Below are 24,757 nucleotides of genomic sequence, written 5' to 3'. Positions count from 1 at the left end.
TTTCATAACTTATTTTCAACCAGTGGAATAAATTCTCTATCTTACTAAGGTCCAAAAAGTTAAAGTGCAATCATAAATGTAGGCATCTTAACAAATAAAACACTTCAATTGAAATATTAATAAAACCTCAACCATGTGAGAGCAAAATTTTTTATATACCCAAATCTTTCCCTTTGTCAGTGCCAAATCCTTCTGATATTTGACTAATTTTAAGTGGAAATCATTCTTAAATATATTACACAATTTCCTGTCACCTTAAACAAGGCAAATTGATTGCAATAACTTTTTTTTTGTTTCAAAATGACTCAGGGCCACTTTGAATTTAAATCATTATTTCACACTGTAAGATAAGAATGACCTCAAGACTTAACTGTTTTCCCTGTTAGTAAATGACTCCAGGCAACTGTTTTCAACTTACTGTAGCATTTCATGGTTTTTGGTTCCCTCTTAGCCACGGAAAGTTTAAATTTTCCTTCTGAATGTTGAAATTGTGCTTTCAAAGAGTAAAAAGTTATCTCCTTTTTATGACTTTTACTCTACTTTGGACTTAGGAACTATATCAAGAAAGTTAAAACTATATAAAACCATGAGTATACAGACATCAGCTAAGGACTCACGGGGCATGTTTATCAATAAAGCAATGAGCTTTCGTGGGTGGATTTTGTAACATTCATTTTGTCTATTCAGAGACCTTTATAGCTCGAGTCTTAGACCATTATTTCAGGTAGGTGAGCTACTGGTTCATCGAGTTCTCTATAAAAAGGGTATTGCTATGCTATCACTGACTCAAACTTCAGAGAAGGCAGGTAATTTCTTATCGGTTCCCGGAAAAGAGCTTTAACAAGATGTAGCTCTGCTGAAGATGAAATGGGACTTCTTCCTTGGCAGGACAGAGGGAGATGGGACCTTGGAAACCCAGGGGTTTCATTCCCCAGAAATCAAACTTTCCATGACAACTCATCCTCCCAGGGAGGCCTCCGGAAATTGTTATCCCAGCGGCACCCCAAGAAGCCCACTTCCACTGGCAACAGGTGGGGACACGGAGGACACCCCACTGAGAAAAGTCGGGGGGTTATCCTCCTTTCTCTCCTCTCAGCGTCTACTCTCAATTCCAGTTAAGGTGGATGGAGCCACAGCTCACTTCTGCCATCCAGCAAGTTATTGTGACAATTCCATTTATATCGTCTTTTCATTGTTTTCATGGAAGTTTCAAAGGGTAGCTGGAAAATCTTTTTCTATAAAGACAGAAATTTTCCTGAAAGTTGAGAGTCCTGCCTACATACTTCCTACACAGACAAAACCTAACGTTAAATTTTTTCCTTGGGGAAAACATTATTGCTTGAAAACTCATTTTCTTAGGGCTGGCACAACAGCACATTAAAGCATGTGAAAACCAACACACGCACATGCTGATGCTGGGATTATCATTTTACTTAATCCTGAATGAGAACTTTTATGATGAAAGTATGCCAGATAGGGCAAAAGTAGGTTTACAGTTATGAGTACACGAAGCAGAGTTTATTCTTGTACGGTTATTTATTAATTATTGTATTATTTTCCAAACGAAAAACTGTAAACCTACTTTCCCCCACCCTGTATATCTTTGGTTAGCATCCATTTAGAGCTTTCTGATTCCTTTATTTTCCAAACAAACAACTGTAAACCTACTTTTCCCCCCACCCTGTATATCTCTGGTTAACATCCATTTAGAGCTTTCTGATTCCTAAAGATCCAAAACTTACCACATGTCTTATTTTTAAAGGAAATTTCAAAGGCAATTGTTTTTATAGAATCATAAAGTAAGAAGAAGACCTTTAGCAATTAGCCCTTGCAAACCTTCATTTCACAGATTAGGAAGTAAACCCAAAGAAGTACCTCTTGATGCTGCCGATTTAATCACTAGGGGAAATGGCCTTCCTTAGGTGAAAGATCCCTAGGCTCCATTCGTGCTTTCATAATATTTACAATTATGATCTAGCTTACAAGAACTAACCCTTATAAAGACCTTTACAAAAGTTATCAAAAAGTAATCAGTTGGGGTAGGAGAGTACATAGACCTAAAATCCAGAATGCATTTTTGGTTTTAAATAAGGCCTGGTGTGAAAATAAGGTGGAGGTACTGGCAATAAGTCCACATTTATATATTGAGCTTATTCAAGAAAATAGAAGATTACTAAGTGACATATAGCACTAAAAATATTGGTATATTAAATGTTCATACAGGCCACATCAATCAATTTAAAGAGATGGCTCTGTGTTACCTCTTTGAGTTCACACTCTCTATTCCTCCCCACAGGCCCCATCTCCTGCCTCCTTGCTGTCCTCTGAAAAAACCTCACTCATTTCCACCTCAGAGCCTTTGTACTTGAGATTCCCCAGTTGGGAGACTTTTCCTCCATTCTTTCAATGGCTGGACAGTAACTTCTCACTGTTCAGGTCTCTGTTCAAATGCTATTTCTTCCAAGAAGACTTTCCTGGCCACCTTAGTAACCTCTCACCCTCTATCACACCATCTTGTTTTCTTTTCTTGGCACTTATCATGTTCTAATACTATATTTACTATTTGTTGGAATCTTTGTTTGAATGGGGAATTTTTTCATGTTGTTGTCTTTTCCCACTAAGGTATAAGTTCCATTACGGCAGTGACTTTGTCTCTTTTATTTATTAATGTATCCCAAGGACCTAGAACTAAGCCTAGTGTGTACCAACTGTGATAGCGTTGTAATGGGTCATGTTGGCTAGGCTAAACTATATTTCCCAGAATTCCTTTTCTATTATGTTTCCAGATAGGCTAGGCTACAAAGGATATTCTCTTGTAATATTTGCAGAATGGAAAGGCGGCAGTACACTTTCTGCTCTAGGCCCTGTCCTAGTGGTTGCTGTCGACATGGGCAAGTTTATGAAAACTGGGAAGGTGGTGCTGGTCCTGGCCAGACACTACTCTGGATGCAAAGCAGTCACTGTGAAGAACATTGATGATGGCATCTCAGACCACCCCTACACCATGCTCTGGGGGGGCAGAATTGACTGCTATCTCCACAAAGTGACAGCTGCCATGGGCAGGAAGAAAATTGCCAGAGTCAAAGATCAAGTCTTTTGTGAAAGTTTATAACTACAGTTACCTCATGCCCACAAGATACTCTGTGGATATCCCCTTGGACAAAACTGTCATCAACAAGGACAGCTTCAGAGCCTCTGCTCTGAAATGCAAGGCCAAAGGGAGAACAAGGTCAAGTTTGCAGAGAGGTACAAGACCGCAAGAACAAATGGTTCTTCTGGTTTAGATACAGTTGCAGCTTTAGATCTTTTTTGTTTCAGTCATTAGAAATTCAAAACATAGCCCGGCCAGTGTTGCTCAGTGGTTGAGCATCAACCTATCAACCAGGAAGTCACGGTTCGATTCCCAGTCAGGACACATGCCTGGGTTTCGGGCTCAAACCCCCATGTGGGGTGTGCAGGAGGCAGCCAATCAATGATTCTCTCTCATCATTGATGTTTCTATTTCTCTCAATAAAATCAGTAAAAATATATTTTTTTAAAATCCAAAATATAAAATATTATTTTTTAAAGAAATGAGGTAGTAGCCATTTTATGGTATATACACAGCATGATTATATGTCACCATCTTTACTGATAGACCCAGCAAATAAAATTTTCTAAATTCTTCTTATATTTAGGACTGAATTTTCATAGGTCTAAATATAAAATTTCATTTTTTATAATGTAAATAAATTAAGTCATTTGTAAAACGATGCACCTGGTTGTGCTTTAGAAAAAAATTAACATATTGTAGTTAAAAAGTCTTGAAGATAAATTTATTTTTTTTAATACAGATTATTTTGTCCCATCCGGATGGCTCAGTTGGTTGGAGCATCATCCCATATACCAAGAGGTAGTAGGTTTGATTATGGATTGGGGCACATTCAGGAGGCAGCCAATAGATGTGTCTCTCTCACATTGTTGTTTCTCTCTGTGTGTCTCTCTTTCTCTTCCCCTTTCTTCTCTCTAAAAATCAATTTTTAAATTTTAAAAAATATATATACATAAATAAATGCAACAAAAATTTATGTGAATGACTATATACAGAAATACAGTAATATCTTACTAATTTAGGTAAAAGTCCATCTGAATAAGTGGATACATTGTAATAGTATTGTAAAAATTGTTATATTTAAGCTTCATTTTTATTACTTTCACTTACATTGAATAATTCTTAAAAGTTCATAAAATTTGGCAAGTAGAAAACTTTGAATTCTGTTTTTAGATGTGAATCCTTTGTTATTTCAATTTAATAATTATTTATATTCAAATTATTTCTGTGCTGGTACAGTGTTTTTCAAAGGCCCAGAGCCTCCTCTTTTTTGTGTGTGTGGTTAAACATTTATCTCGCTATCTTGTAGACCATTCTTTGAAAACTCTCTCTTGTGAGTGCAAAGTAAACATCCATCTCTGCGTCTGAGTATCACAAACATAGTCAAAATGAAAGTAGTTTTACTGTAACATGATATTAAGCCCGAAGAGATAAATACATACTGGCAAAAGAGGAAGACGGGCTAAGCATCAACAGTAAAAATGTATAACTCATCAGTTTCAATGACAGAAATGTCGCAAAAACTTTCTGTTTTGAATCAGTTTCGGATTCCCTTAGTTTCGGGTGAGGTTTAAATTGCAGCCTTAAATGATCAAACACCAGTTCCCTTGCCTGGCTTTCTCACTTACGCAGCAACTGGAGCCAGCTTAGACAATTCAACTTAACCAAAATACAGTCAAACCTTTGGAAAGCTCTCAACACACCTGGCCTGCATTTGAGCTGTATGACAACCTGGGTTTCAAGCTTCACTGCAGTAATTTGTGGCACAGCAGTTAGCTCCATGCTTGGGGGAGGGGGTGGGCTGTGCCACCCAAATGTTGAGAATGGTGAGTATGGAGCCCAGCGATGTCAGAAATATTTGTAACAGAGGGACCTTGCCACATGGACCAAATAGTTAACACGAATAAACACAGAGTGGCGGTGAGGGGTGGGGGAGAAGAATCCTGGAAAAGCAATCAGAAAACTGCAAAAATGACCCTTTAGGACTGAAAGATTTCATACGGAAACTTTTCTGCAGCTGTGACCATGTGTCTGTATTAACAACAGACCTGTGTTGTTTGGTTTGGGGGTTTGACAAATTACAGTATCCTGTGCTATCCTCTTGTCTCATGGAAAAATAAAGGGAAATGTAACTCCAGAGATTCTTCAGCCTGTATTTTTACACGTTCCCCAATTCTCCTGAGCTCTCCCATAGCGGTAGCCTCGATGAGAAAGCCTTCAAACTTCAGTGGTGAAGTCGGAGAGAGAAGTTTGAGCGTGGCCATTGCCGGCAGCCGCTGATGGAAATGAAAGCTGGGCCCTCTGGAAAGCCTGGCTGCAGCGCTGGGGGATCATGTGAAACTGTGGAATGAGTGGTTGGGCTGGAATCTGGAAGAGCTTTCCCAGGCGATCGCCCAGTCTCCTGACCCCGCAATTTCCATAACCGCTTAACCCAACCCTACTTCTCCACTTGTTCTCATCCAACACAAATTAATATTTTCGTCAAAATTCGTTGTTACGTGCCTACCTGGTGAAAATGCAGCACTAGACCAAGAAGTAAAGCAAAGAGTTTCCTCTCTTCCAGGACAAATGTAAAGTTATGAGAAAAACCAAAATCACTTCAGAAAGTATTACTTTTCAAAGATGAAATCCTTTTGTTGTTTTTAACATAGGGAGAAGGATTTAGCATGATTTAGGCAGAAAGAAGAATATTTTCAGTATATGACCTGTGGCCCCCTAAAACACACACACACACACACACACACACACCACAGCACATAAGTACTATTTTTTTAAGCGTTTGTAAGTGATAGTGATTTGAAGAGAACTGTAGTTACAGAGTGCATGTCTACCACCTTCTATTCATTATTATTACATGGGACTCAGAGGGGAAAAGAGGGGTTTCTGTCTCTTTCCTAGTTCTACTTATGGATATCACCTCTATTTTTTATAGTCAATGTAGGGGGTTAAATGGAAGCCCCCGTACATGTCCTAACCACCAGAATATGTGAATGTGACCTTACTTGGAAAAAGGGTCTTTGCAGATGAAATTAAGGAAAGCATCTCAAGATAAGATCATCCTGGATTATCCAAGTGGGCCCTAAATGCAATGACAAGTGTCCTTATAAGAGACAGAAAAGAAGAAAGGGGAATGTAGGCAGTGATTGGAGTGATGCAGCCACAAGCCAAGGAACAGCTGGAGACCCCAGATTTCGAAAAGGATAAGAAAAATCTCTCCTAGAGCCTCTAGCAGTGGTTCTCAACCTTCTGGCCCTTTAAATACAGTTCCTCATGTTGTGACCCAACCATAAAATTATTTTCGTGGCTACTTCATAACTGTAATTTTGCTACTGTTATGAATCGTAATGTAAATATCTGATATGCAGGATGGTCTTAGGCGACCCCTGTGAAAGGGTCGTTCGACCCCCAAACTAATGTTGTGGCCCCACCCCATAACAAAGAAACAGAATTTCCGGAGGATGAGGCCCAGAAATCAGGACTTTAAAAAAGATTCCCAAGTGATTCTAATGTGCAGCCAAGGTTGAGAACCACTGCTCTAGAAAGAGCACAACCCTGCCAAACACCTTGATTGGAGACTTCTGGCCTCCACGTCTGTGAGGGAGTGAATTTCTGTTGTTCTAAACCACCAAATTTGTGGTGATTTGTTACAGCAGCCATGGTAAATGAATGCATTTACCTAAGGTGTTTATCAGTTGCTGCTCCCTCAATCTCTGTTATTCATTCACTTGTTCATAAAACAATCAGGCAATGAGTCAGGCACTGAGCAATGCACAAAGGACACCAGGTTTTTTTAAAAAAATGTTCTCAAGAACTTATTCTCTGGTAGAGAGACTCAGGCATGTAAACTAAGAGGTGCAATAAAGTATTACTAATGTCATAATGTGTGGGCACAAGAAGAAAGTGGTCACTGCTTCCTGGGATGGTCACAAAAGAGTTCAAATAGGAGACACACATGAAAGTTGAGAAGGTGTTTGCTAGCTAAACAGATTAAGAATGGGACAGAGGGAATTCTTGGAAGAGAAAATAGCATGTACATAATATGGAGGCATGAAACCATGTAGTCTCCATGGGAATTGGATGTTTTTAAGTGTGCCTGGTAAGATTTCAAAGTAGAAAGGGTAGGTAAGGGCCAGATTATAGAGAGCCACATTAGCCAAGCTAAAGAGTTTAGAATGCATCCCCCATGATGAATGAGAAGACATAAGGGTTTTTCCAGGGCAAGAATATGATCACACTTATGTTTTAGAAAGATGCCTCTGGTAGAGGTGGAAGGGATGACTCAAGACCAGGCTGAGAGATTCATTAGAAGAGTACTGATGTGATCTAGGTTGCAGATGATGAGAGGATGAACTAAGGCACAATTGTGAGGCTAAGGCACAGGGATGGAAAAAGAGAAACTTACCAAGGAGTCCGAGATAGAATGGTGTCTGAATTAGGAAAGGAGGAAGCAAACAAAGAAAATTCCATTATAGTAATCAAAAGAGATGAGGGTATCAAGAAAGGAGTAATAAGCCCTAGCTAGTTTGGCTCAGTGGATAGAGCATCGGCCTGCAAACTGAAGGGTCCTGGGTTCAATTCCAGTCAATGTACCTTGGTTGCAGGCTCAATTCCCAGTACGGGCCATGCAGGAAGCAGCCGATTGATGAAGTTCTTCTCTCATTGACATTTCAATTTCTCTCCCTTTCTCTCTCTCTAAAAATCAATAAAAACATATTTAAAAAAAGAAAGAAAGAAAGGAATAATAATAGTCAGAAGTCATTGAGAAGCCATGTAATGTGACAACTGACGTGCCCATTGAATTAGTCAATGAAGAGACCATGGGGAGGATAGATGTTATCAACCAACCTGTAAATTGCTGCTAAGTCAATTATCATCAGCAAAATGAGGAACTGATCAATAGATCACTAGTTGTCAAAGTATGTTCCTTGCACTTTCCTAAGCATCATCTGAGAACTTAAAAATGCAAATTCCCAGGCCCAACTCCTATTAAATGAGACACCTGGGGTGGAGGCCCAAAATCTGTGTTCAATAAGCCCTCAACTTTGAGAACCATCTACACACAGCATCCAGGGCCTTATTACTAAAAATGTGACCCATGGGCTTCGAGACAAGATGGTGGCGTAGGAAAATGTGGTACATGCATCCTCCCACAACCATATCAAAATTACAACTAAACTATAGAACAACCATCATTCAGAACTACCTGAAATCTAGCTGTACTGATATCTCACAACTAAGGATATAGAGAAGAAGCCACATTGAGACTGGTAGGAGGGATAGAGACGCAGAACACGTGGTGGATAAAAATCAGGAGGGATATCTTGGCAACAGAGGTCCACCTTCCCTCCCCCAAGGAGAGAGGGGTCTCAGCCCCACACTAGACCCCTCAGCCCAGGGTTCCAGTGCCAGGAAGAGAAGTCCCCATAACTTCTGGCTGTAAACACCAACGGAGATTGTGACTGAGTGAGATGGTGGGCTGCTGAAGACCACACATGGAATTACTGGACTTGCTTGCTCTGAGTTCCAGTGCTGGGGTAGCAGCTCAAAAGGCACAAGAGATATGCCAGGAGGAACTGAATTGTCTGGCATTGGGGCAGAGCTAGAGGTTTGGCTTTCTTCTAGACAGAAGTACTGGCAGAGACCATGTTCTTTTTATGAGCCCTCCCCCATGGAGCCTGCAGATGGGCACTATATCTAAGTTTCCAACAACCTGCCTATCACTGTTTGCCCTACCCTGGCAATTCCCTGAGACCCCACCGAACTTGAGGGCCCACCCAAGCTGTCTCCAGTGGCTTTTCCATACAAATAGCCTGTCTTGGCCCATGCATTTAGACTTTCCTAAAATCTCTCAAACAAGCAGCATCTTGACTCAGCATGTCCCGTACATCTCATTAAGTGGCCTAGGCCTGGCTCTAGTGGCAGCCAGCCTTGGTTCACAGCTTGGCCTTTCCTGGGCACCTCCAAACCAAGCACAAGTAGCAGCCATCTGCAGACCATTTTGTAGCTCATGCCAGTGACCCCAAACAGAACACAAGCAACGGCTAAACTTAGCCTGCATCTCCTGGGAGGCCCCAGAGCCAGTGCACCAGCTTCAGAGCACACTGGAACAACATCCAATGACCTTTACAAGTGACACATTCAAGGGACGGACTCAGAGGGCACCAGAGCCTTGCTGAAGTAAGTCCTGTTCTGTGGGGTTTGCCCCTGCACAGCTGACCCTCCATGGTTATCTCAGCTAGTCCTTGAAGTTAATTGGCTGGAGTAAATCCCTCCCATTGATGTGCCAACAGCAGTCAAGGCTCAACTACAACAGAAGAGTGTCCACAGTTCTCGGGGGTGGGAGGGGCACATCTGGAGTGTCCAGTTTGGGTGGACAAGGCAAAACATTAATTAATTAATTAATTAATTAATTAATTGAAAGTGATCCATGGATGGGCAGCATTAATGTCACTTGAGTGTTTTTTATAAATGTAGAATTTCAAACCCCACACTGATTCAGAATATGCATTTTTAGACCAGATCCCTAGGGCTTTAGATGTACCTCAAAGTAGGAGAAGCACCGTTGAAGGATTTCTATCTCAATAACTCCTTTGCAAATCTCAGATTACTTATTGTATAAATCCAGTAAATTGCTAATTCAAAGAATGGAAGAGAACTCAATATAACCCAGCAAAATTTCCTCCTCTCAAACAGGATAATAAATAAGAGATAGAAAATGGGCAGTAACTTAATGAAACCAAGAGTATTCCATGTGTAATCTATAATAATAAAAGCATAATATGCTAATTAGACTGGACAGCTGAATGACCTTCAGAGGCAAGCTGCTGAGGCTGTGAGGGCCAAGCCCCTTGCACGAATTTCGTGCATTGAGCCTCTAGTTAAAGTAATATGATGCTTTCTAGTTCTTTAGCATTCAGTTCCATGTTACAGAAATACATATTTTTTCTTCAAAAACCTTTAAAAAACCTACCAAAGTTCATGATATCTTTCTGATGGAAAATAATATCAGGCCACAAGGACTTGGTGTCCTTGACAAAGACAGCATATGGGAACAGGTAGATCTTTATATGACCTAGTAGGAAATTGCGTATGTTAGCAAACCAACATTAAGATCTGTGCTATTTACTGTATGTAAAATATAGCTCAATAAAAAAGAAGTCAAGAACTATTTTTTTGTTTTGTGTGAATATGGTTTCACCTAATGTTCCTCAAAGTGTCCTAAGACCAGCAGCCTCAGTTTGTTAGAATTTGATTACTGGGTTCCAGTCTGACCTATTATATAAAAATATTTGCAGGTGGGACCTAGGAAAGTGTTTTAACAAGCCCTCCAGGTGATTCTGATGCACATGAAAGTTTGAGAAGCACTGGTTTAGGCATCAGACATGCTTCATGTGAAACGCTTCTACCTGCATTGTCTCCTGTTCGCCTAAACTGTCTTTTTTTTAATATAATTCTTGTTTATTCAAAACTTCAAATCACCAATAATAACTGAAATTAATCCAGAATTAAAATTGGTTGATAACCTTCAAATTTTGTCATATGACTTAAGTGAACTTTGAAAATTTTATTTTTTATTTATTTATTTATTTATTTATTTATTGTTAAAAGTATTACATATAGTATTACATATGTCTCCTTTTTCCCCATAGGCCTCCCCCTGGCCACCCCCAACCCTAAACTGCCTCTTAAACTCTCTTCTCCATTTGTTTTCATTTATCTTTCATGACCTTTAGCGGCTTCTTCTTCTCGCCTTCCTCTTTTTTTCTTCCTCTATCTACCTATATCTTTCCGTTCTACTTTTTCACTTCCTATTTCTTTCCCAGCTCACTTTAGCTTTGAACCTCCCCTTCTTGAAGATGCATACAAATCTAGCACTTCTGCTCAAAAGTTTGCCAGTCTAAGCAAGTCTGTTAGATGCTCATGCTCAGCATTATGAAAGAAACAAAACAGTAAATCAGCCACTTTTTCTGGAAACAATGCAGCTTGCAGAAACGACAGTATAGAACCAGTCATTGTATAGTTCTCTGGTATTTATGTGACTTTAATTATGAAGAGTGCTCATGACAGTCATGTGCAACTTGTCTAAAACAAGGTCTGATAACAACAGAGTATAAGCTTTTCAGTCTACGGGGAATTTACCAGAACATTTGGGCCCTGTTTTAGGATTGTGTCCATGCCTTCACCAGAAGAAGTGGTTAATAACCACATCAGGAATAAATATTGATAATATTAATATTAATAAAAAAATATTCTTTTGTTTAACTGAAATAGCCTGTCTTTATTATATAGCCTACTGCTAATAATAGTAATTGTTCATAATTATTTAGTACTAAATATGGTCTAGGCCCTTTTCCATAAGCTTCACAGTTATTAATGTATTTAAAACTCCCACAACCCTATGAATTCAGTAGTATTTTCATCTTCATTTTACAGATAAGGAAGTAGAAGTATGAAGAGGTTAAGTAACCTATCGTGGGTCACATTGCTGAGAAGTATAGAGATTGGATTTGCATAAAGGTAACCTAGCTTTGAGGTCCTAGATCAGAACCATTGGGTTACACTGCTTCTCAAGAGAGAATGAGTTGAATTATACTAGGCATATTTGAATTTCACGCTCCTTCATATTTCACACTAAGAGGCCAGATGTATTAAATATTTTCATGTCCTAACACTTTCAGTTGGAAAGAGTTTGGTGTAGTGGGACAAACGCTAGACTGGGAGCCAGAAGTTCTCAATTTCAATCTTAGTTTTAGAGGCAACTAGTATGGAGGCAACTGAATGATTATGGGGAAACTCACAGGTTTCATCTCAGTGGGACACAATTTCTTCTCATGTAAAAAGAGACTGTTAGACTTCATTAGATCATAGTCACGGTTCTCTCTAGATCCAACATTCTATGAATTCTAAGAATAAAACATAGTCCCAGAAACTTATTAAAGGGAACATGATGGTACATAAAATCATAATTAATTAATTTTCTAATCGTTTCTTTAGCTATAATATGAACAAGTAATTCAATATAGTATAATTCTTGGTTATTTAGGCAGAGAGAAGTGTTTTCTATTACATGGCCTACATGCATAGAAATAAAGACTAACCAGTTTGCTCAGTATAATAAATACCAGAGGTGAAGAACTGGTTTCGTTTCCTACTGCTGCTGTAACACGTTATCACAAATTTAGTGGCTTAAAACAAAACAAATGTATTATCTTATAGTTCTGGAGGTTAGAAATCTAAGATGTGTCTTATGGAACTAAAGAATCACGGTTTCAGCAGGGCTCTATTCCTTCTGGAGGCTCTTGGGGAGAAACTTTTTCTTGATTTTTCCAGCTTTTAGAGGCTGCTGGATTTTCTTGGCTGATGCCACCCTGCTTCTGTTTTCAAAGCAGCAAGTGCAGGTTCATTCATCACTCTGACCTCTTCCACATATAAGGACCCTTGTGATTAGATTTCACCCCCTGAATAACCCAGGATTCCCTCTCCATCTCAAACCTTAATTTAATTACAGTTGCAAAGGCTCTCTTTTTTTCATGTAAGGTAACACATTAACAGGTTTCAGGGATTAGGACATGGACATCTTGAGGGACCATTATTCTGCCTACCATGGGTATACTTTAGGGTCACCTGGAAGCCGTCTACTTTATTCATTTAAAAACAAAAGTGTTCATAATAAAAAGGAAAAATATTTATTTCCAAAATAGTGTCCTATTAATGAAGTTCACAATGAAACAATAAAGTGCATATATCCATTTATTGAATATTTTCAAGAGTTGATTTTGCTTTGACTACAAAAGTATGTTAGAGCCCAGAAAGACCATAGAGATGATCTAGTGAAGCCAGCCTCCTTATTTTATATCTGAGGAAAGTAAGGCCCAGAGAGGCTGGTGTCTCGGTAGTCAGTGAGAAGTGAGCCTTCAACCTCCTGGCGTGGCTCCCAGGCCTGTCTCTTCCATTACTCGTTTAGGCTGCCTCTCATTTTTTCTCACTCCACCAATAAGTTCTGAGACTTCTGCAACTCAGACACTCTCACAGCTAATACTCATGATTAGAACAGTCCTCTTATTCTTCCTTCTTCTTTGGGGAATTATGTGAAAGAGCAAGATACTGCAGGAGAAAAAAAAGTCTTGGTCTTTTGATTGCCATGTGACGATAAAGAGTAGGAGGAAAACTATGCTGTGGTAAGGAAAGTAGCTAAACCACAGATGAGAGGTTCATCAAAAAAACATTTTGCAGATGCCCTTTCTTACCCTTAACATGTGGTAAATGCAATGCCTTAGATGTCATGCTAATAAGGAGATGTAATCCCATATAGACTGTTTCTAAAGCAAAAATTATATTAAACAACCAAAAAATGTCAGAATAACAACAAGCTTAGTAGACTCCTTAAACTATCTCATGGTTTTTCTAAGTTAAATCCTTGTCTAGAAGACAAATCTTAACTTCTGCACAGCATGGAGCAAAGAGAATGCAGCACCAGCCCTACACGCAGGCAGCATGAGCAGCCTTGTCACCTTCCCACTCCAAAGTTTCTCCTTTCTTAAAAAGTAGCAAAATGTTAGCTTCTTCTTGGAGAAGGGCAACCAAGCCCTTTTGAAATACTGCTGTTAGAAACGCTACCATTAGAAAAAACATTAGCCGAGTAAAGGTTAAAGAGTATGTGATGATTTCAATAGATGCCAAGAAGCATTGTTAAAATAAAAAATCTATTCCTTTTTAAAATTTTATTTCAACAAGCTAACAATAGAAAGAAATTTTATTAACTAATCTTGTTGTAAAAGACCTACTAAACTTCTAAAACATAGACTTCTAAAATCATAATGGTAAAACCCATGTTCCCAGACATTCCAATTAGCTTTTTGATGACTCACTCATAATATGAATGAATGGTCCAGGATCCATAGACATTTGGTTAAAACTTCTAACAAGATCAAAATGAACAAGCACATAAGGACAAACGCAGAAAGCTGAAAAAGAAATAAAAAGATTTTAAAAACTATAGATAGGAAGGAAAGGAGGGAGGAAGGGAGGAAGAAAGGCAACATTCAGAGAACATAATAGAGCTCTGGAAACTTAAAAATATGCATGAGAACTAGAACAAAGCAAGAACAAGAGAAATGTTGGAAGATAAAGCTCAGGAAATCTCAAAAAAAAAAAAAGAACAAAAAATAAAGAGGTTGAAAATAGTGGAGAAAAAAAAAGAAAATTAAACCACAGGATCTAGTATCTGAATAATAGGAATTCTAAAGATAAATCTCAGAGAAAATGGCAGGGAGGACATTATTGAAGAAATAATATAAGAAATTTTCCAGAAGTAATAAACATGGACTTCCTATTTAGTTTTAAAATACAAAAGCACACCAAGGCACATCACTGTGAAATTTTAGAGCACCCAGGACAAATAGAAGATTCTATAAGCTTCCAGAAAGAAAAACAGGTTACATTAAAATGGCATTGAATTTCCAATAGTAACATTTTAGCAAGCAATTAAAGAGAAATATCCTCAAATTTCCGAGAAAAAAATATTTTTAACATAAATACCAAAGTCAGACAAATTATAAATCATATCATTTCAGACATTTAGGGTTTCAAAAACTTTACTTGCCACGAGTCTTTCTAAGAAAGCTACTGAAGAATGTGTTCTACAGAACAAGGGAGTAAAATAAAAAAGAGGAAGACTTGAGATTCCAAAAAACATGGATGAAAGAAAGAAAGAGTTCAAAGGACTTCCCAGATTGATGGCAGAGGCAATTAATTGTTTTTAATCTGCAGTTGAGAGTCTATGGATAAGGAAGGCCAACTGTATGCATTGATCCACAGCATTTTGTATAGGAGACTTGAGCATCTGTGGATTTTGTTATCTGTGCCAGGATCCTGAGAGAAATCTCCTGCAGAAACCAAGGGACAACTAAATTTTGGGGAAGTCAAAAGTTATCCTTGGATTTTTGACGGCAATGGGGATCGGTGCCCTTAACCTCTGCATTGGTCCAAGGTCAACTATAAATTAAGGATTGGCCAATATTGTCACAGTGGAATAGAAAAAAAAAAAAAGAGAGAAAGTTGGAAGAATACTGTTTCTGAAATATCATATGACTTAAATTATGTACATCTATTCATTTGATAAAAATTAAAGTTGAATCAAAAATGAATTTAATATAAACTGTTAAGGCATATGAAAAATTAATCTATTTATGAAAGATATAAAAGAAAACATGAAAAAATACGAACGTAAGCGGAGATCCTGAAAAAGAAGGCTCCATGTTGTACACCACTTCACAATTAGTATAAAAGCCTCCCAACAGTGTACATTCTATTTCCTCTCCCAGCCTTTGTGCTGCTGTTTCATGTATTGTGTAATCCATGTATGTTGTTATTATAAAATCCACAATAGAGTGTTACTATTTTAGCTTTAAATATTCAGTAATCACTTAGAGGGATTTGTTAAAATGTCATATGTATGTATCTATTTCCTCTTTCTGGTGTTCTTCATTCCTTGTGTTGATCCAGATTTACATCTAGTATCATTTCTTTGTGTCTGAAGGGCTTCCACGGACATTTCTTATAGTGCAAGTTGGCTGGTAATAAATTCTTTTAGCTTTTATATGTTTGAAGGAGTTTTTATTTTACTCTGAGCTCAGTACCCTGCATTCAAGGAGCTTACCAGACTCTATTTGGGTCCTCCCCCAAATTCTTTCTGGCAATAAACTGAGGCCTTTGTAGCGTCCTCCTCACTTATTTTCCATCTCTCAGTGGTCACAGGCCTGTGGCGAAAACCTGAAAATCTTTGTTTCATACATTTTGCCCTGCTTTTACGTGTTTAAGACAAGAGGGCAAATCTAGTTTCTGTTACTTTACCATGTCTAGGATGTATAGATGTTAGCTGTTTCCAGATTAAAACATAAATTTAGTATAAACCCAGTCAAAAACCCACTGGCTCTTTACAAAGAAAGTGAGCTGGCTGAAAGCAAATATGTAATCCAACAACCAAGAAATTTTTGAAAAAGAATGAGATAAATCTTGGCCTAACCTGACATCTTATAATTTTATAATCCTAGACTCCAATAAAAGTGGTGTCGTTTGGGAACAGGAAAATACCTATAGATTGATGGGTGTTAGGGTTTGTGCAAGCCTGGGGTCCTAGTGCTTAAACATTTTTAGCTTCACTGTAAATTTGCTCCCAATAATGTATAGCAAAAGGTATTACATAAAGGCCAAGTTGGGTTCACCACAGGAAAACAAGTAGTTTAACATTTAAAATTTTAATGTATCCACATTATCAGATTAAGGAAAAGAATTATATGATTATCTCAACAAATGTGGAAAAAATACTTGAGTAAATTTAATCCATTCATAATTTTTAAATGGTCATATAAAAATTAGAAAAAGGAAACCTCCTTAACCTATTAAAAGATATTCATAAAAAATACACAATAAACATCACAAACAGTGTTGATTTTTTTAAGACCAAAAATAAAATAGTATATCAGCTACTCTTAAATCTATTCAAAATTGTACTGGAGGTCTTAACCAGTACAGCAAAGCAAAAATGAATGAAATCATTGAATACATATAAAAAGCATAAGGATTGGAATGGAAGAACTAAACTTTTATAACTTGCTAATGATATAACAATCTATCAAGAAACTCAACATAGTCTACAGATAAATTATTAGCTATAGTAAAAAATTCTGTAAAGTCGCTATACAAAAATCAACAGGCAAAAGTCTAAATTTCTACTAAGCTCTAGAAACAAAGTGTTAGAAAAGTCTAATTTTTTCAAAAAGACACCATTATAACATGGATGACTTCCACAAACATAAGGCACATGACAGCAGAATACATATAGTAAGATGCATTAATATAAAGTTCAAAACAGGTAAAACTAAACTATATTATTATTATTATTAATCCTCACCTGAGGATATTTTTCCATTGATTTTTAAAGAGAGTGGAAAGAGAGGGAAACGACCCTTTCACAGGGGTCGCCTAAGACCATCGGAAAATACATATATAATTACATATTGTTTTTGTGATTAATCACTATGCTTTAATTATGTTCAATTTGTAACAATGAAAATACATCCTGCATATCAGATATTTACATTACGATTCATAACAGTAGCAAAATTACAGTTATGAAGTAGCAACGAAAATAATTTTATGGTTGGGGTCACCACAACATGAGGAACTGTATTAAAGGGTCGCGGCATTAGGAAGGTTGAGAACCACTGAATAGAGAAACATTGATGTGAGAGAAACACATCAATTGGTTGCCTCCTGCATGAGCCCCGACCAGGGCCTAGCTAGGGAGAAGCCTGCAACCAAGGTACAGGCCCTTGACCAGAATCAAACCCAGGACCCTTTGGTCCGCAGGCTGACGCTCTAGCCACTGAGCCAAACCAGCTACGGCTAAACTACATCATTTAGGATGGCGTGTCTAGGGGTTCAAACTAAAAAATAAATAAATAAAGACTTGATTATTTTAAAAGTCAGGATATTGTGGTTACCGCCATAGGACAGCAAAATGTTAAAGTTCGTCAATGTTGAGTGTTGGTAGGACACGGAACAGTGAGAACTTAAACATTGCTAATGGCACTTTTTTTTAAAATTATGATTCCCATTTATATTAAGTTGAAAAAACATAAAATGAAGCAATACATTGGTTAGGGTAATGTTTTACATTTTAAGCTGGAGAGAGTGCATCAAAGTATTTGTTACTTTTCACAAATTTTTGCACTAAACTTCTATATCATATTTCTATTGAAAAATTTTTTTTCTGCTATTTTGTTTAGGTTCAGAGAAGAACTAAGTGACATGTTAAATCTCTTCTAGTTCTAGTAAATCAAAGGGTTTTGATATTATCATTAAAAGTCTTTCCACCTAGCTTTTATATTCTAGTTATCTGCGCATTCCTAAATTGGAAGCCTGAGAAGTATTATTATCTGGAACATGGGTAACAGGCACTCTTTTTCTTTTGTAACACAGTACCTTGAAAAACATTATTTTGTACCTCTGCCTTTCTTCAAAGGATGAGAACAAAATGTTCAAGGTCAATGAAACAATTTATAACTTTTACCAAACGGGGGCAGGGGAAAACGAAAAAGAAATAGATAAGACTTAATTACCAAGGACCTTCTGATACATGAAAAGTCTGTTGGAAAATTAGTATCTTTCCAAAGTAAATCGTTTAGAAATTACTCCATTCTGTTGCTGTTGCATAAGCCAGAGATAAATTTAAAGGGAGGGAGAAATGAAACTGACCGCCAAAGCTGCATGTCCTTTCAGATTGTGCTTCTCCGTAGACATTACTCATTTAGGAGACAAACTCGAAGGAAATAAGATTTAGTGTCACAGGAATGAACTTTTCTGCGAGGAGTGATGGAGACATTGCTGGAACACTAAAAATGACAGAACCACTTTTGGAATAATGAGATACCTCTGACTTGAGCATGATATAAATCGTTGGATTAAGAAAACATACCACAATGATTAAAACTTTTACAAGGAAGTTATATTATATACTATTTTTATATACTAGTATTATTTAATAAATAATGCAATATATTATGTTAAATATTACATATATTGTATATTTTATTATATTATATTAATAATTACATTATTATACATTTCAATTATTTAATATTATTTTATTAGTTATGCTGCACATAAAAAAAATAATGATGTAATTATGAATATAATAATGATTATTATATACTTTATATAATACAATTATATATTATCATGTTCTCTATATGGTATATAGGGTGAAGCAAAAGTAGGTTTACCGTTGTTCATATGGAAAATAATACAATAATTAATGATCAATAACACAAGAATAAACTGTTTCACATACTCACAGCTATAAACCTACTTTTGCTCCACCCTGTATATATCATTATATATAATAATCAATATTACATACAATAACATATACATTACATGTAATAACATTAAATATACTATCTAAATGTATAGGTTAGTGTTGGAAACCTATAGAAACTGTCCATTTCTTCAGTATGAGTTATTATTTTATTAAACATTATTATCTCTAACATAACTAAATTACCCCAATAACTCTTAATAATATACATTAGTATTATTACTTCTTCTATAATCTTATCTTTTGAACTCAAAGATCAGGTAAATGTGTAAATAAATTGGATATTTACATAAATGTCACTTATAGGTTCTACCTGATATGTATTCCTTATACCTTTAGCCTTTGTTAAACATTTACCTTCTACACTGCTTCAGAGAAATCAAGAATCAAAAATCTTGTTGTTTTAAACCAAACTTTTAAAAAAGACCCTTTAACTATAACTCGTTATCCACAGTACTTCATACTCTTGACACTGAAGTTCATGTTCATTTTTAAATTGTTGCTCACCTTGTTTTTTCATTTCTATGGCAATGGGGAGAAGAGGTTGGTGGTTTGTAAATATTGACAACCTGGGACTTCCTGGTTCACAGCACAGACGCGGTCCTCTCCAGGCCCGCACAATGCCAGACATAGGTATGCGCTCAGTGTCCGAGTCGCCACCTATTTCTTATTTCCTATTACCTTTATTCCATTTACAATATACATGGGTGACTTCTTGCTTAAACCATTGTCATTTTTCTGTCAATTTGTTGTGCCCTTTTGCCCAGCCATTTTGACATTACACTGACCTTTAAAACTAAGATTCCTCTGTAAACAAAAATGGAATTTGGAAGAAGCAGCAATGTCCTTACTCTCCTGACACCTACTAAGAGGGAGAGAGAGCTAGTGCTGAGCCCCCAGTACAGATGAATTGTACAGCTGCTGAAGAAAAAAAAAATGCTTTTGATCTTCTTGAAAACATTTACCTGTGTGTGCATCAACTTTATACTCTATTATTACATCCTTCATTTCTGTGTTTGTTCTAAAATCGATGAAAACTTTCAGCTGTAAATTCATGTAAATAAAATATAATAAAATCAACCTGAAAGGAAAATTAAAGTAGTAGAGTAAAGCAAAGTTATTAAGCATATTTTCTGGAATGCTAATATGTCCTAATATTAGTATTCCAGAGTTAGACCTACCCTTCTTGGAAATTGTATTTTAAAATTGTAACATTTCAAAGTAGGTGTAAGAAAGTGAGATTGAAATAGTAGATGTATAAGAAGAAGAAGAAAACAAAAACTTGATGGTCTTTTTAACCCACTTTTGGTGTTCATTATAGAGTAGACATCCAGTCCACGCTACAGTTTTAAATAAATAAAATGATAGAGTTTATTAAATATTAGGTACAATGTTTGGGACCTGAACAACTTTTTTGTTGTTGTTGTTGTTAATCTTCACCCAAGGATATTTTTTCATTGATTTTTTAGAGAGAGTAGAAGGGAGGGAGGGAGAGAGAGAGAAAGAAGGCGGGTGGGGGGGATAGAGAGAGAGAGAGAGAGAGAGACATCTATGTGAGACACATTGATTAGCTGCCTCTGACCAGGGCATGGGTCAAGCTGCAACCCAGATAGTGCCCTTGACTGGAAATTGAACCCGGGACCCCTCCTTGGTGCTCGGGCCAATGCTCTAACCACTGAGCTAGGGCTGAACAACTTTTAAAAATTGTACTTGGGAACATATTCAGCATCTTTTCAAATAAATTATATGAAATATTTTGAAAAATGTATGTACAGTATGATCTAGTTTTTTTAACTACACATTTTTTAAATCTACACATTCATGAGCAGAAAAAAGTCTGAAGAAAGTGCATATTTTATCTTTTTAAAATTTTCAAAAATAGATACTATATCTAAATATTTTTATAAAACATACACTTATCAAATATTCTACATATTATATGTACAATATTTTGTATAAGAATATACATATATAGTTTTGGTAATAAGAAAAAACACTTTAAATTACAAAATAAGATATTATGTTATTGTGACCCAAGAGGACCCTGGGTTAAACTTTGGGAACTTTGACAATTTACTTCATTAATTAATTTATTCAAAAAATACTTTTGGAGTGTTTACCATATGTAAAACCCTCTTTAGGGGTAGGGACACAGTATAAGACATATGACATATGACAGTCAAGTCCCAGATCCATACAATTCTGTTCTCTCCCATTGTCTGGGTTATTTCAACAACTGTCTGTTGAGCAACCATTAGGTGCAGAAGCTTGTGTTAGATGCTTAGAAGAATGAGAGAGAGACGGCCTTGGGCACACTATGATCCAATTTCAATGTGAAAGCCAGTGAAACACTGAATGTGTGTGAATGACTAGAACTCACACATTAGTGCTCACTATTAAGATTCATTCTAAGCGCTCTGTGTGTTTTGACTCATTCAGTTCTCACAACAGTCTTAGCTAGTAAAGACAGAGCTGGAATTTGAACCCAAGCAGTCTGGCCCCAGCACCCATGCTCTAAACCATTACCCCAAACGGGAGAAACAGGCTGGCAAAGAAGAGAGAGAAGGACATTCCAGAACAGAGGAAAAGATGTTAAGCACGTGTAGAAGTAAGCCTGTGGGATGAATGTGACTGACAATGGGTAAGGCTTTATAGAAAATGTACAAGTAGCATACAATGATGAAAATTAAGTTATGGGAGTCTGGGAGCTTTGCCCTAAAAATTACTATATATGGATAAATTAAAGGTAAAGCTAAAGATGAGAAAAATCTGATGAAGGAATTTGAAGCAAAGGGGTTGCAAACACACCAGGAAGTAAAGAAATTTTTTTCTGAAATATTTTGTAGCGATCAAAGTTGAGAAATTTCAGACAGGGAGATCAAGTGAAAATATACAGGCATGAGATAAGTAAGAATGGAAAGGTGAGCCGTCAGGGGCACAGAAATGCCAAAGTTCTGGAACTGGCCAAGCGAGAACACAGGGCAGCATTTTGAGGAGGGCGGCCGATGGTGGGAGCTGAGTGAAGGCAGAACTTTCTGTGGAAAACGATTGGAACAGCGTGGACCGACCTGCCAGGCAGCTACTGTCCATCAGGGACACCACAGGTCTGCAGGAGGAACTGGAGCTCTGGACAGAGGTCTGGATGGTGCCGTGGTCATCAAACCAGGAGGAAGATGCCGTAGGGTGAAGAAACTACAAGGAAAAGAGGTGTGGATGCTGGAATCGCGTCTCCAAAAGAGGAGTCAGGAGTCGAGAAGGGAAATATAAATGGAGACAGAAGGGAAAAATAATCAACACTAAGACAGCCCAGATCCAAAGGAAGATTCTAAAGTTTTTTTAAAAATCAATGTTTAATATGTTTTCACATATCTTCCGTAAAATATGAAATATGTCATTTTAAAAGTTTATTGTGATGATAAGCTACATAAACTGCCCATGTTAAAAATGAGGGGGGAAAATGAACACTAAGTTGATTTTTTTCCCCAAAAATATTTTTTTATTGATTTCAGGGAGAGAGAGAGAGCGAGAGAGAGAGAGAAACATCAATGATGAGAGAGAAATCAAGCCCGCAACATGGGCATATGGCCTGACCGGGAATTGAACCGTGACCTCCTGATTTATAGGTCGACGCTCAACCACTGAGCCACCGCGGCTGGGCTAAGTTGATTTTTTGAAAAAAACAACTGTAATTGCAGTGCCTTTCATCACAAAACAAAAACATGACAGCAACAACTTTTCTGAAGTCAAAGCATGCAAATCACATGTGATTATTACTGCTTTTTAGAATCACATGCTGGTCTCTTTATGTTGCCAAGCCCTACGGTTCAAAGGCATTTAACATTAAGACAAGGTCATTCCTGCTCTGCAGAAATACAGTGCAGGGGGATCATCCCCCCATGCTCAGGTTCTCACTTGCTGGGCAGTTCAGGCTCGCACTACAAATGGCTTCTGCAGGCCTCTGTGACTGGGGAGGAAACAGCCATTGAAAAGCAGCCCCTGTGCTACCCGGGAACACAAAGAGCCATCACATTCAGGATAAAATAAAAGAGGATCCTTTCACAATGGAGATCTCAGAGTCTAGGGTCAGAAAATAAGTTACTTAAGAATCGTTTAATTTTTGTTAAAGCCTTACCCAATAGATAGAGGTAGAAGAGAAGAAATCTTCAAATATACAAATTTCTGTTATAATGACAGCCAAAGACTGAAGGCTTTTTCAGTCCTTAGGGTTATCACAGACAAGAAAAAAAAAGGTATCAAATTTTCAGTTGTTCCCAAGAGTGTTCTTTTCTTCCCCAGCTGTTTACTTACTGATCATCTATAAACCAGTTAGTAAAAGTGTTTATAGAGGGAGAGGAATGTATGACACCCCACCTCTGGCATGGAGTTTCAGTTCATAAGATGCTCGTGACCAAGCCGACGTGATCAACCAAACCCTTTAACAACCCCCAACGAGACACCATGACCCATTCACTCCTGACCGGCCATACTCTTTACAGCCTCTGTTCTGTAGCGCTTTGGATCTCTGCTAAATTGTTATTTGTTACAAACCATGCTTTTGCTATAACAGATGCCCCCAACCCCTTCTCCCCACTGAGCTCATGGAATCACAGCTGTGTTGTACCATAAGTACAGTGTTGTCAAATCTTTGCTTTAATTATTCAAGTTGGTTCCACCACAGAATTAAACTGCCTGGGGATATTATGGGATTTCAGCACAAACAACGCACATGACCATATAGAAGCCAACCCTTGCCAAGTATCTACATGGACTCCACTTCTCACTCACAATGGTAATTGACAGCACTCCCCCTAACAATCAGAAGCAGAGAGGGATGGGATAGTTTAATCAGCAAGTGGCTTTCATACTGTATCGCAGTCCTTCAGGCTGCGAGCCCTTGCTTGTCCAAGGTCAACGTAAATCAGAAGCTCAACCTAGAAGTTACCTCCTCAAAACTCAGGATCTGACCAATTAATGAACCCTAGTTCAAGACTGTAGGTTCCTGAATGTAAGAGAAATGTCAGGATCAATTTTGTCTGTGAGCTGCACATTATGCAGCATTCCAGTTGGATTATGATAAGACTAACTGGGAGTGTTTATTCTCTTTCATCCTATGAAGTTTTTAAAAAGTAGAATTTTAGAAGAACGAGACTTTAGAGATTATCTAGTTGGGTCTAGCTAGATGCTCTCAGTTTACAAAGAGTAAATTGAGGCCCAGAGTGGCAGAGTAACTTGAAAGCTTCACACAGCTAAGCAGCAGCAGAGCTCCTACTGTCTCCCAGTCCAGGCTCTACCTCCAGCCTCTGAAGGAAAACCCCAGGAGGCCCTTTTCTATCATCTCACCCTCCTCTCTGTTTCTGCACTTCGGCAGGGGTGAGTGTCCCCCTCTCAAAGAGAGAAAAGACTTAACTGTGCATTCTCTCTGCTGTGTTACAGTGTAAACTGTGGGCTAGGCTAGAGTAAGGAGGAGGAGGAGGCAACTTTGGAAAGGTCATATTTATAGGGCAGAGTGCCTCCCAAATCCCTACAACATCCTGGTGCCTCAATGTCTACGGGCTGAAAAATCAGGCATAGAAAGGGACTTTCTTGGTCACCCTGTAACTAGGAGCGCAGCTGCACTGGCGACCGCACAATTCTCCAGGAGCAACCAGGCATCGGTCCAGCACCTCTGAGAACTGACAGGGCTGCAGGGAGCTGACTTCTTCCCTCCACACTTGAAGAGATGCATTGCTTGAGCTCTCCCAGGCTCGCAGGGGAGAAGCAGATTAAGAAGCTACAGAATTGAACCC

General features: G+C 37.8%; 1 pseudogene; it reads left to right on the top strand.

Moving 5' to 3' along the window:
* Window positions 1–2,887: 2,887 nt before the first annotated feature.
* The window catches only part of LOC102243428, a 48,689-nt pseudogene continuing 26,819 nt past the window's right edge, over window positions 2,888–24,757 (top strand).

The sequence above is a fragment of the Myotis brandtii genome, unplaced genomic scaffold, assembly GCF_000412655.1.
Source record: "Myotis brandtii unplaced genomic scaffold, ASM41265v1 scaffold8, whole genome shotgun sequence".
Lineage (NCBI taxonomy): Eukaryota > Metazoa > Chordata > Mammalia > Chiroptera > Vespertilionidae > Myotis > Myotis brandtii.
This window is presented reverse-complemented; position numbering and strand designations above follow the sequence as displayed.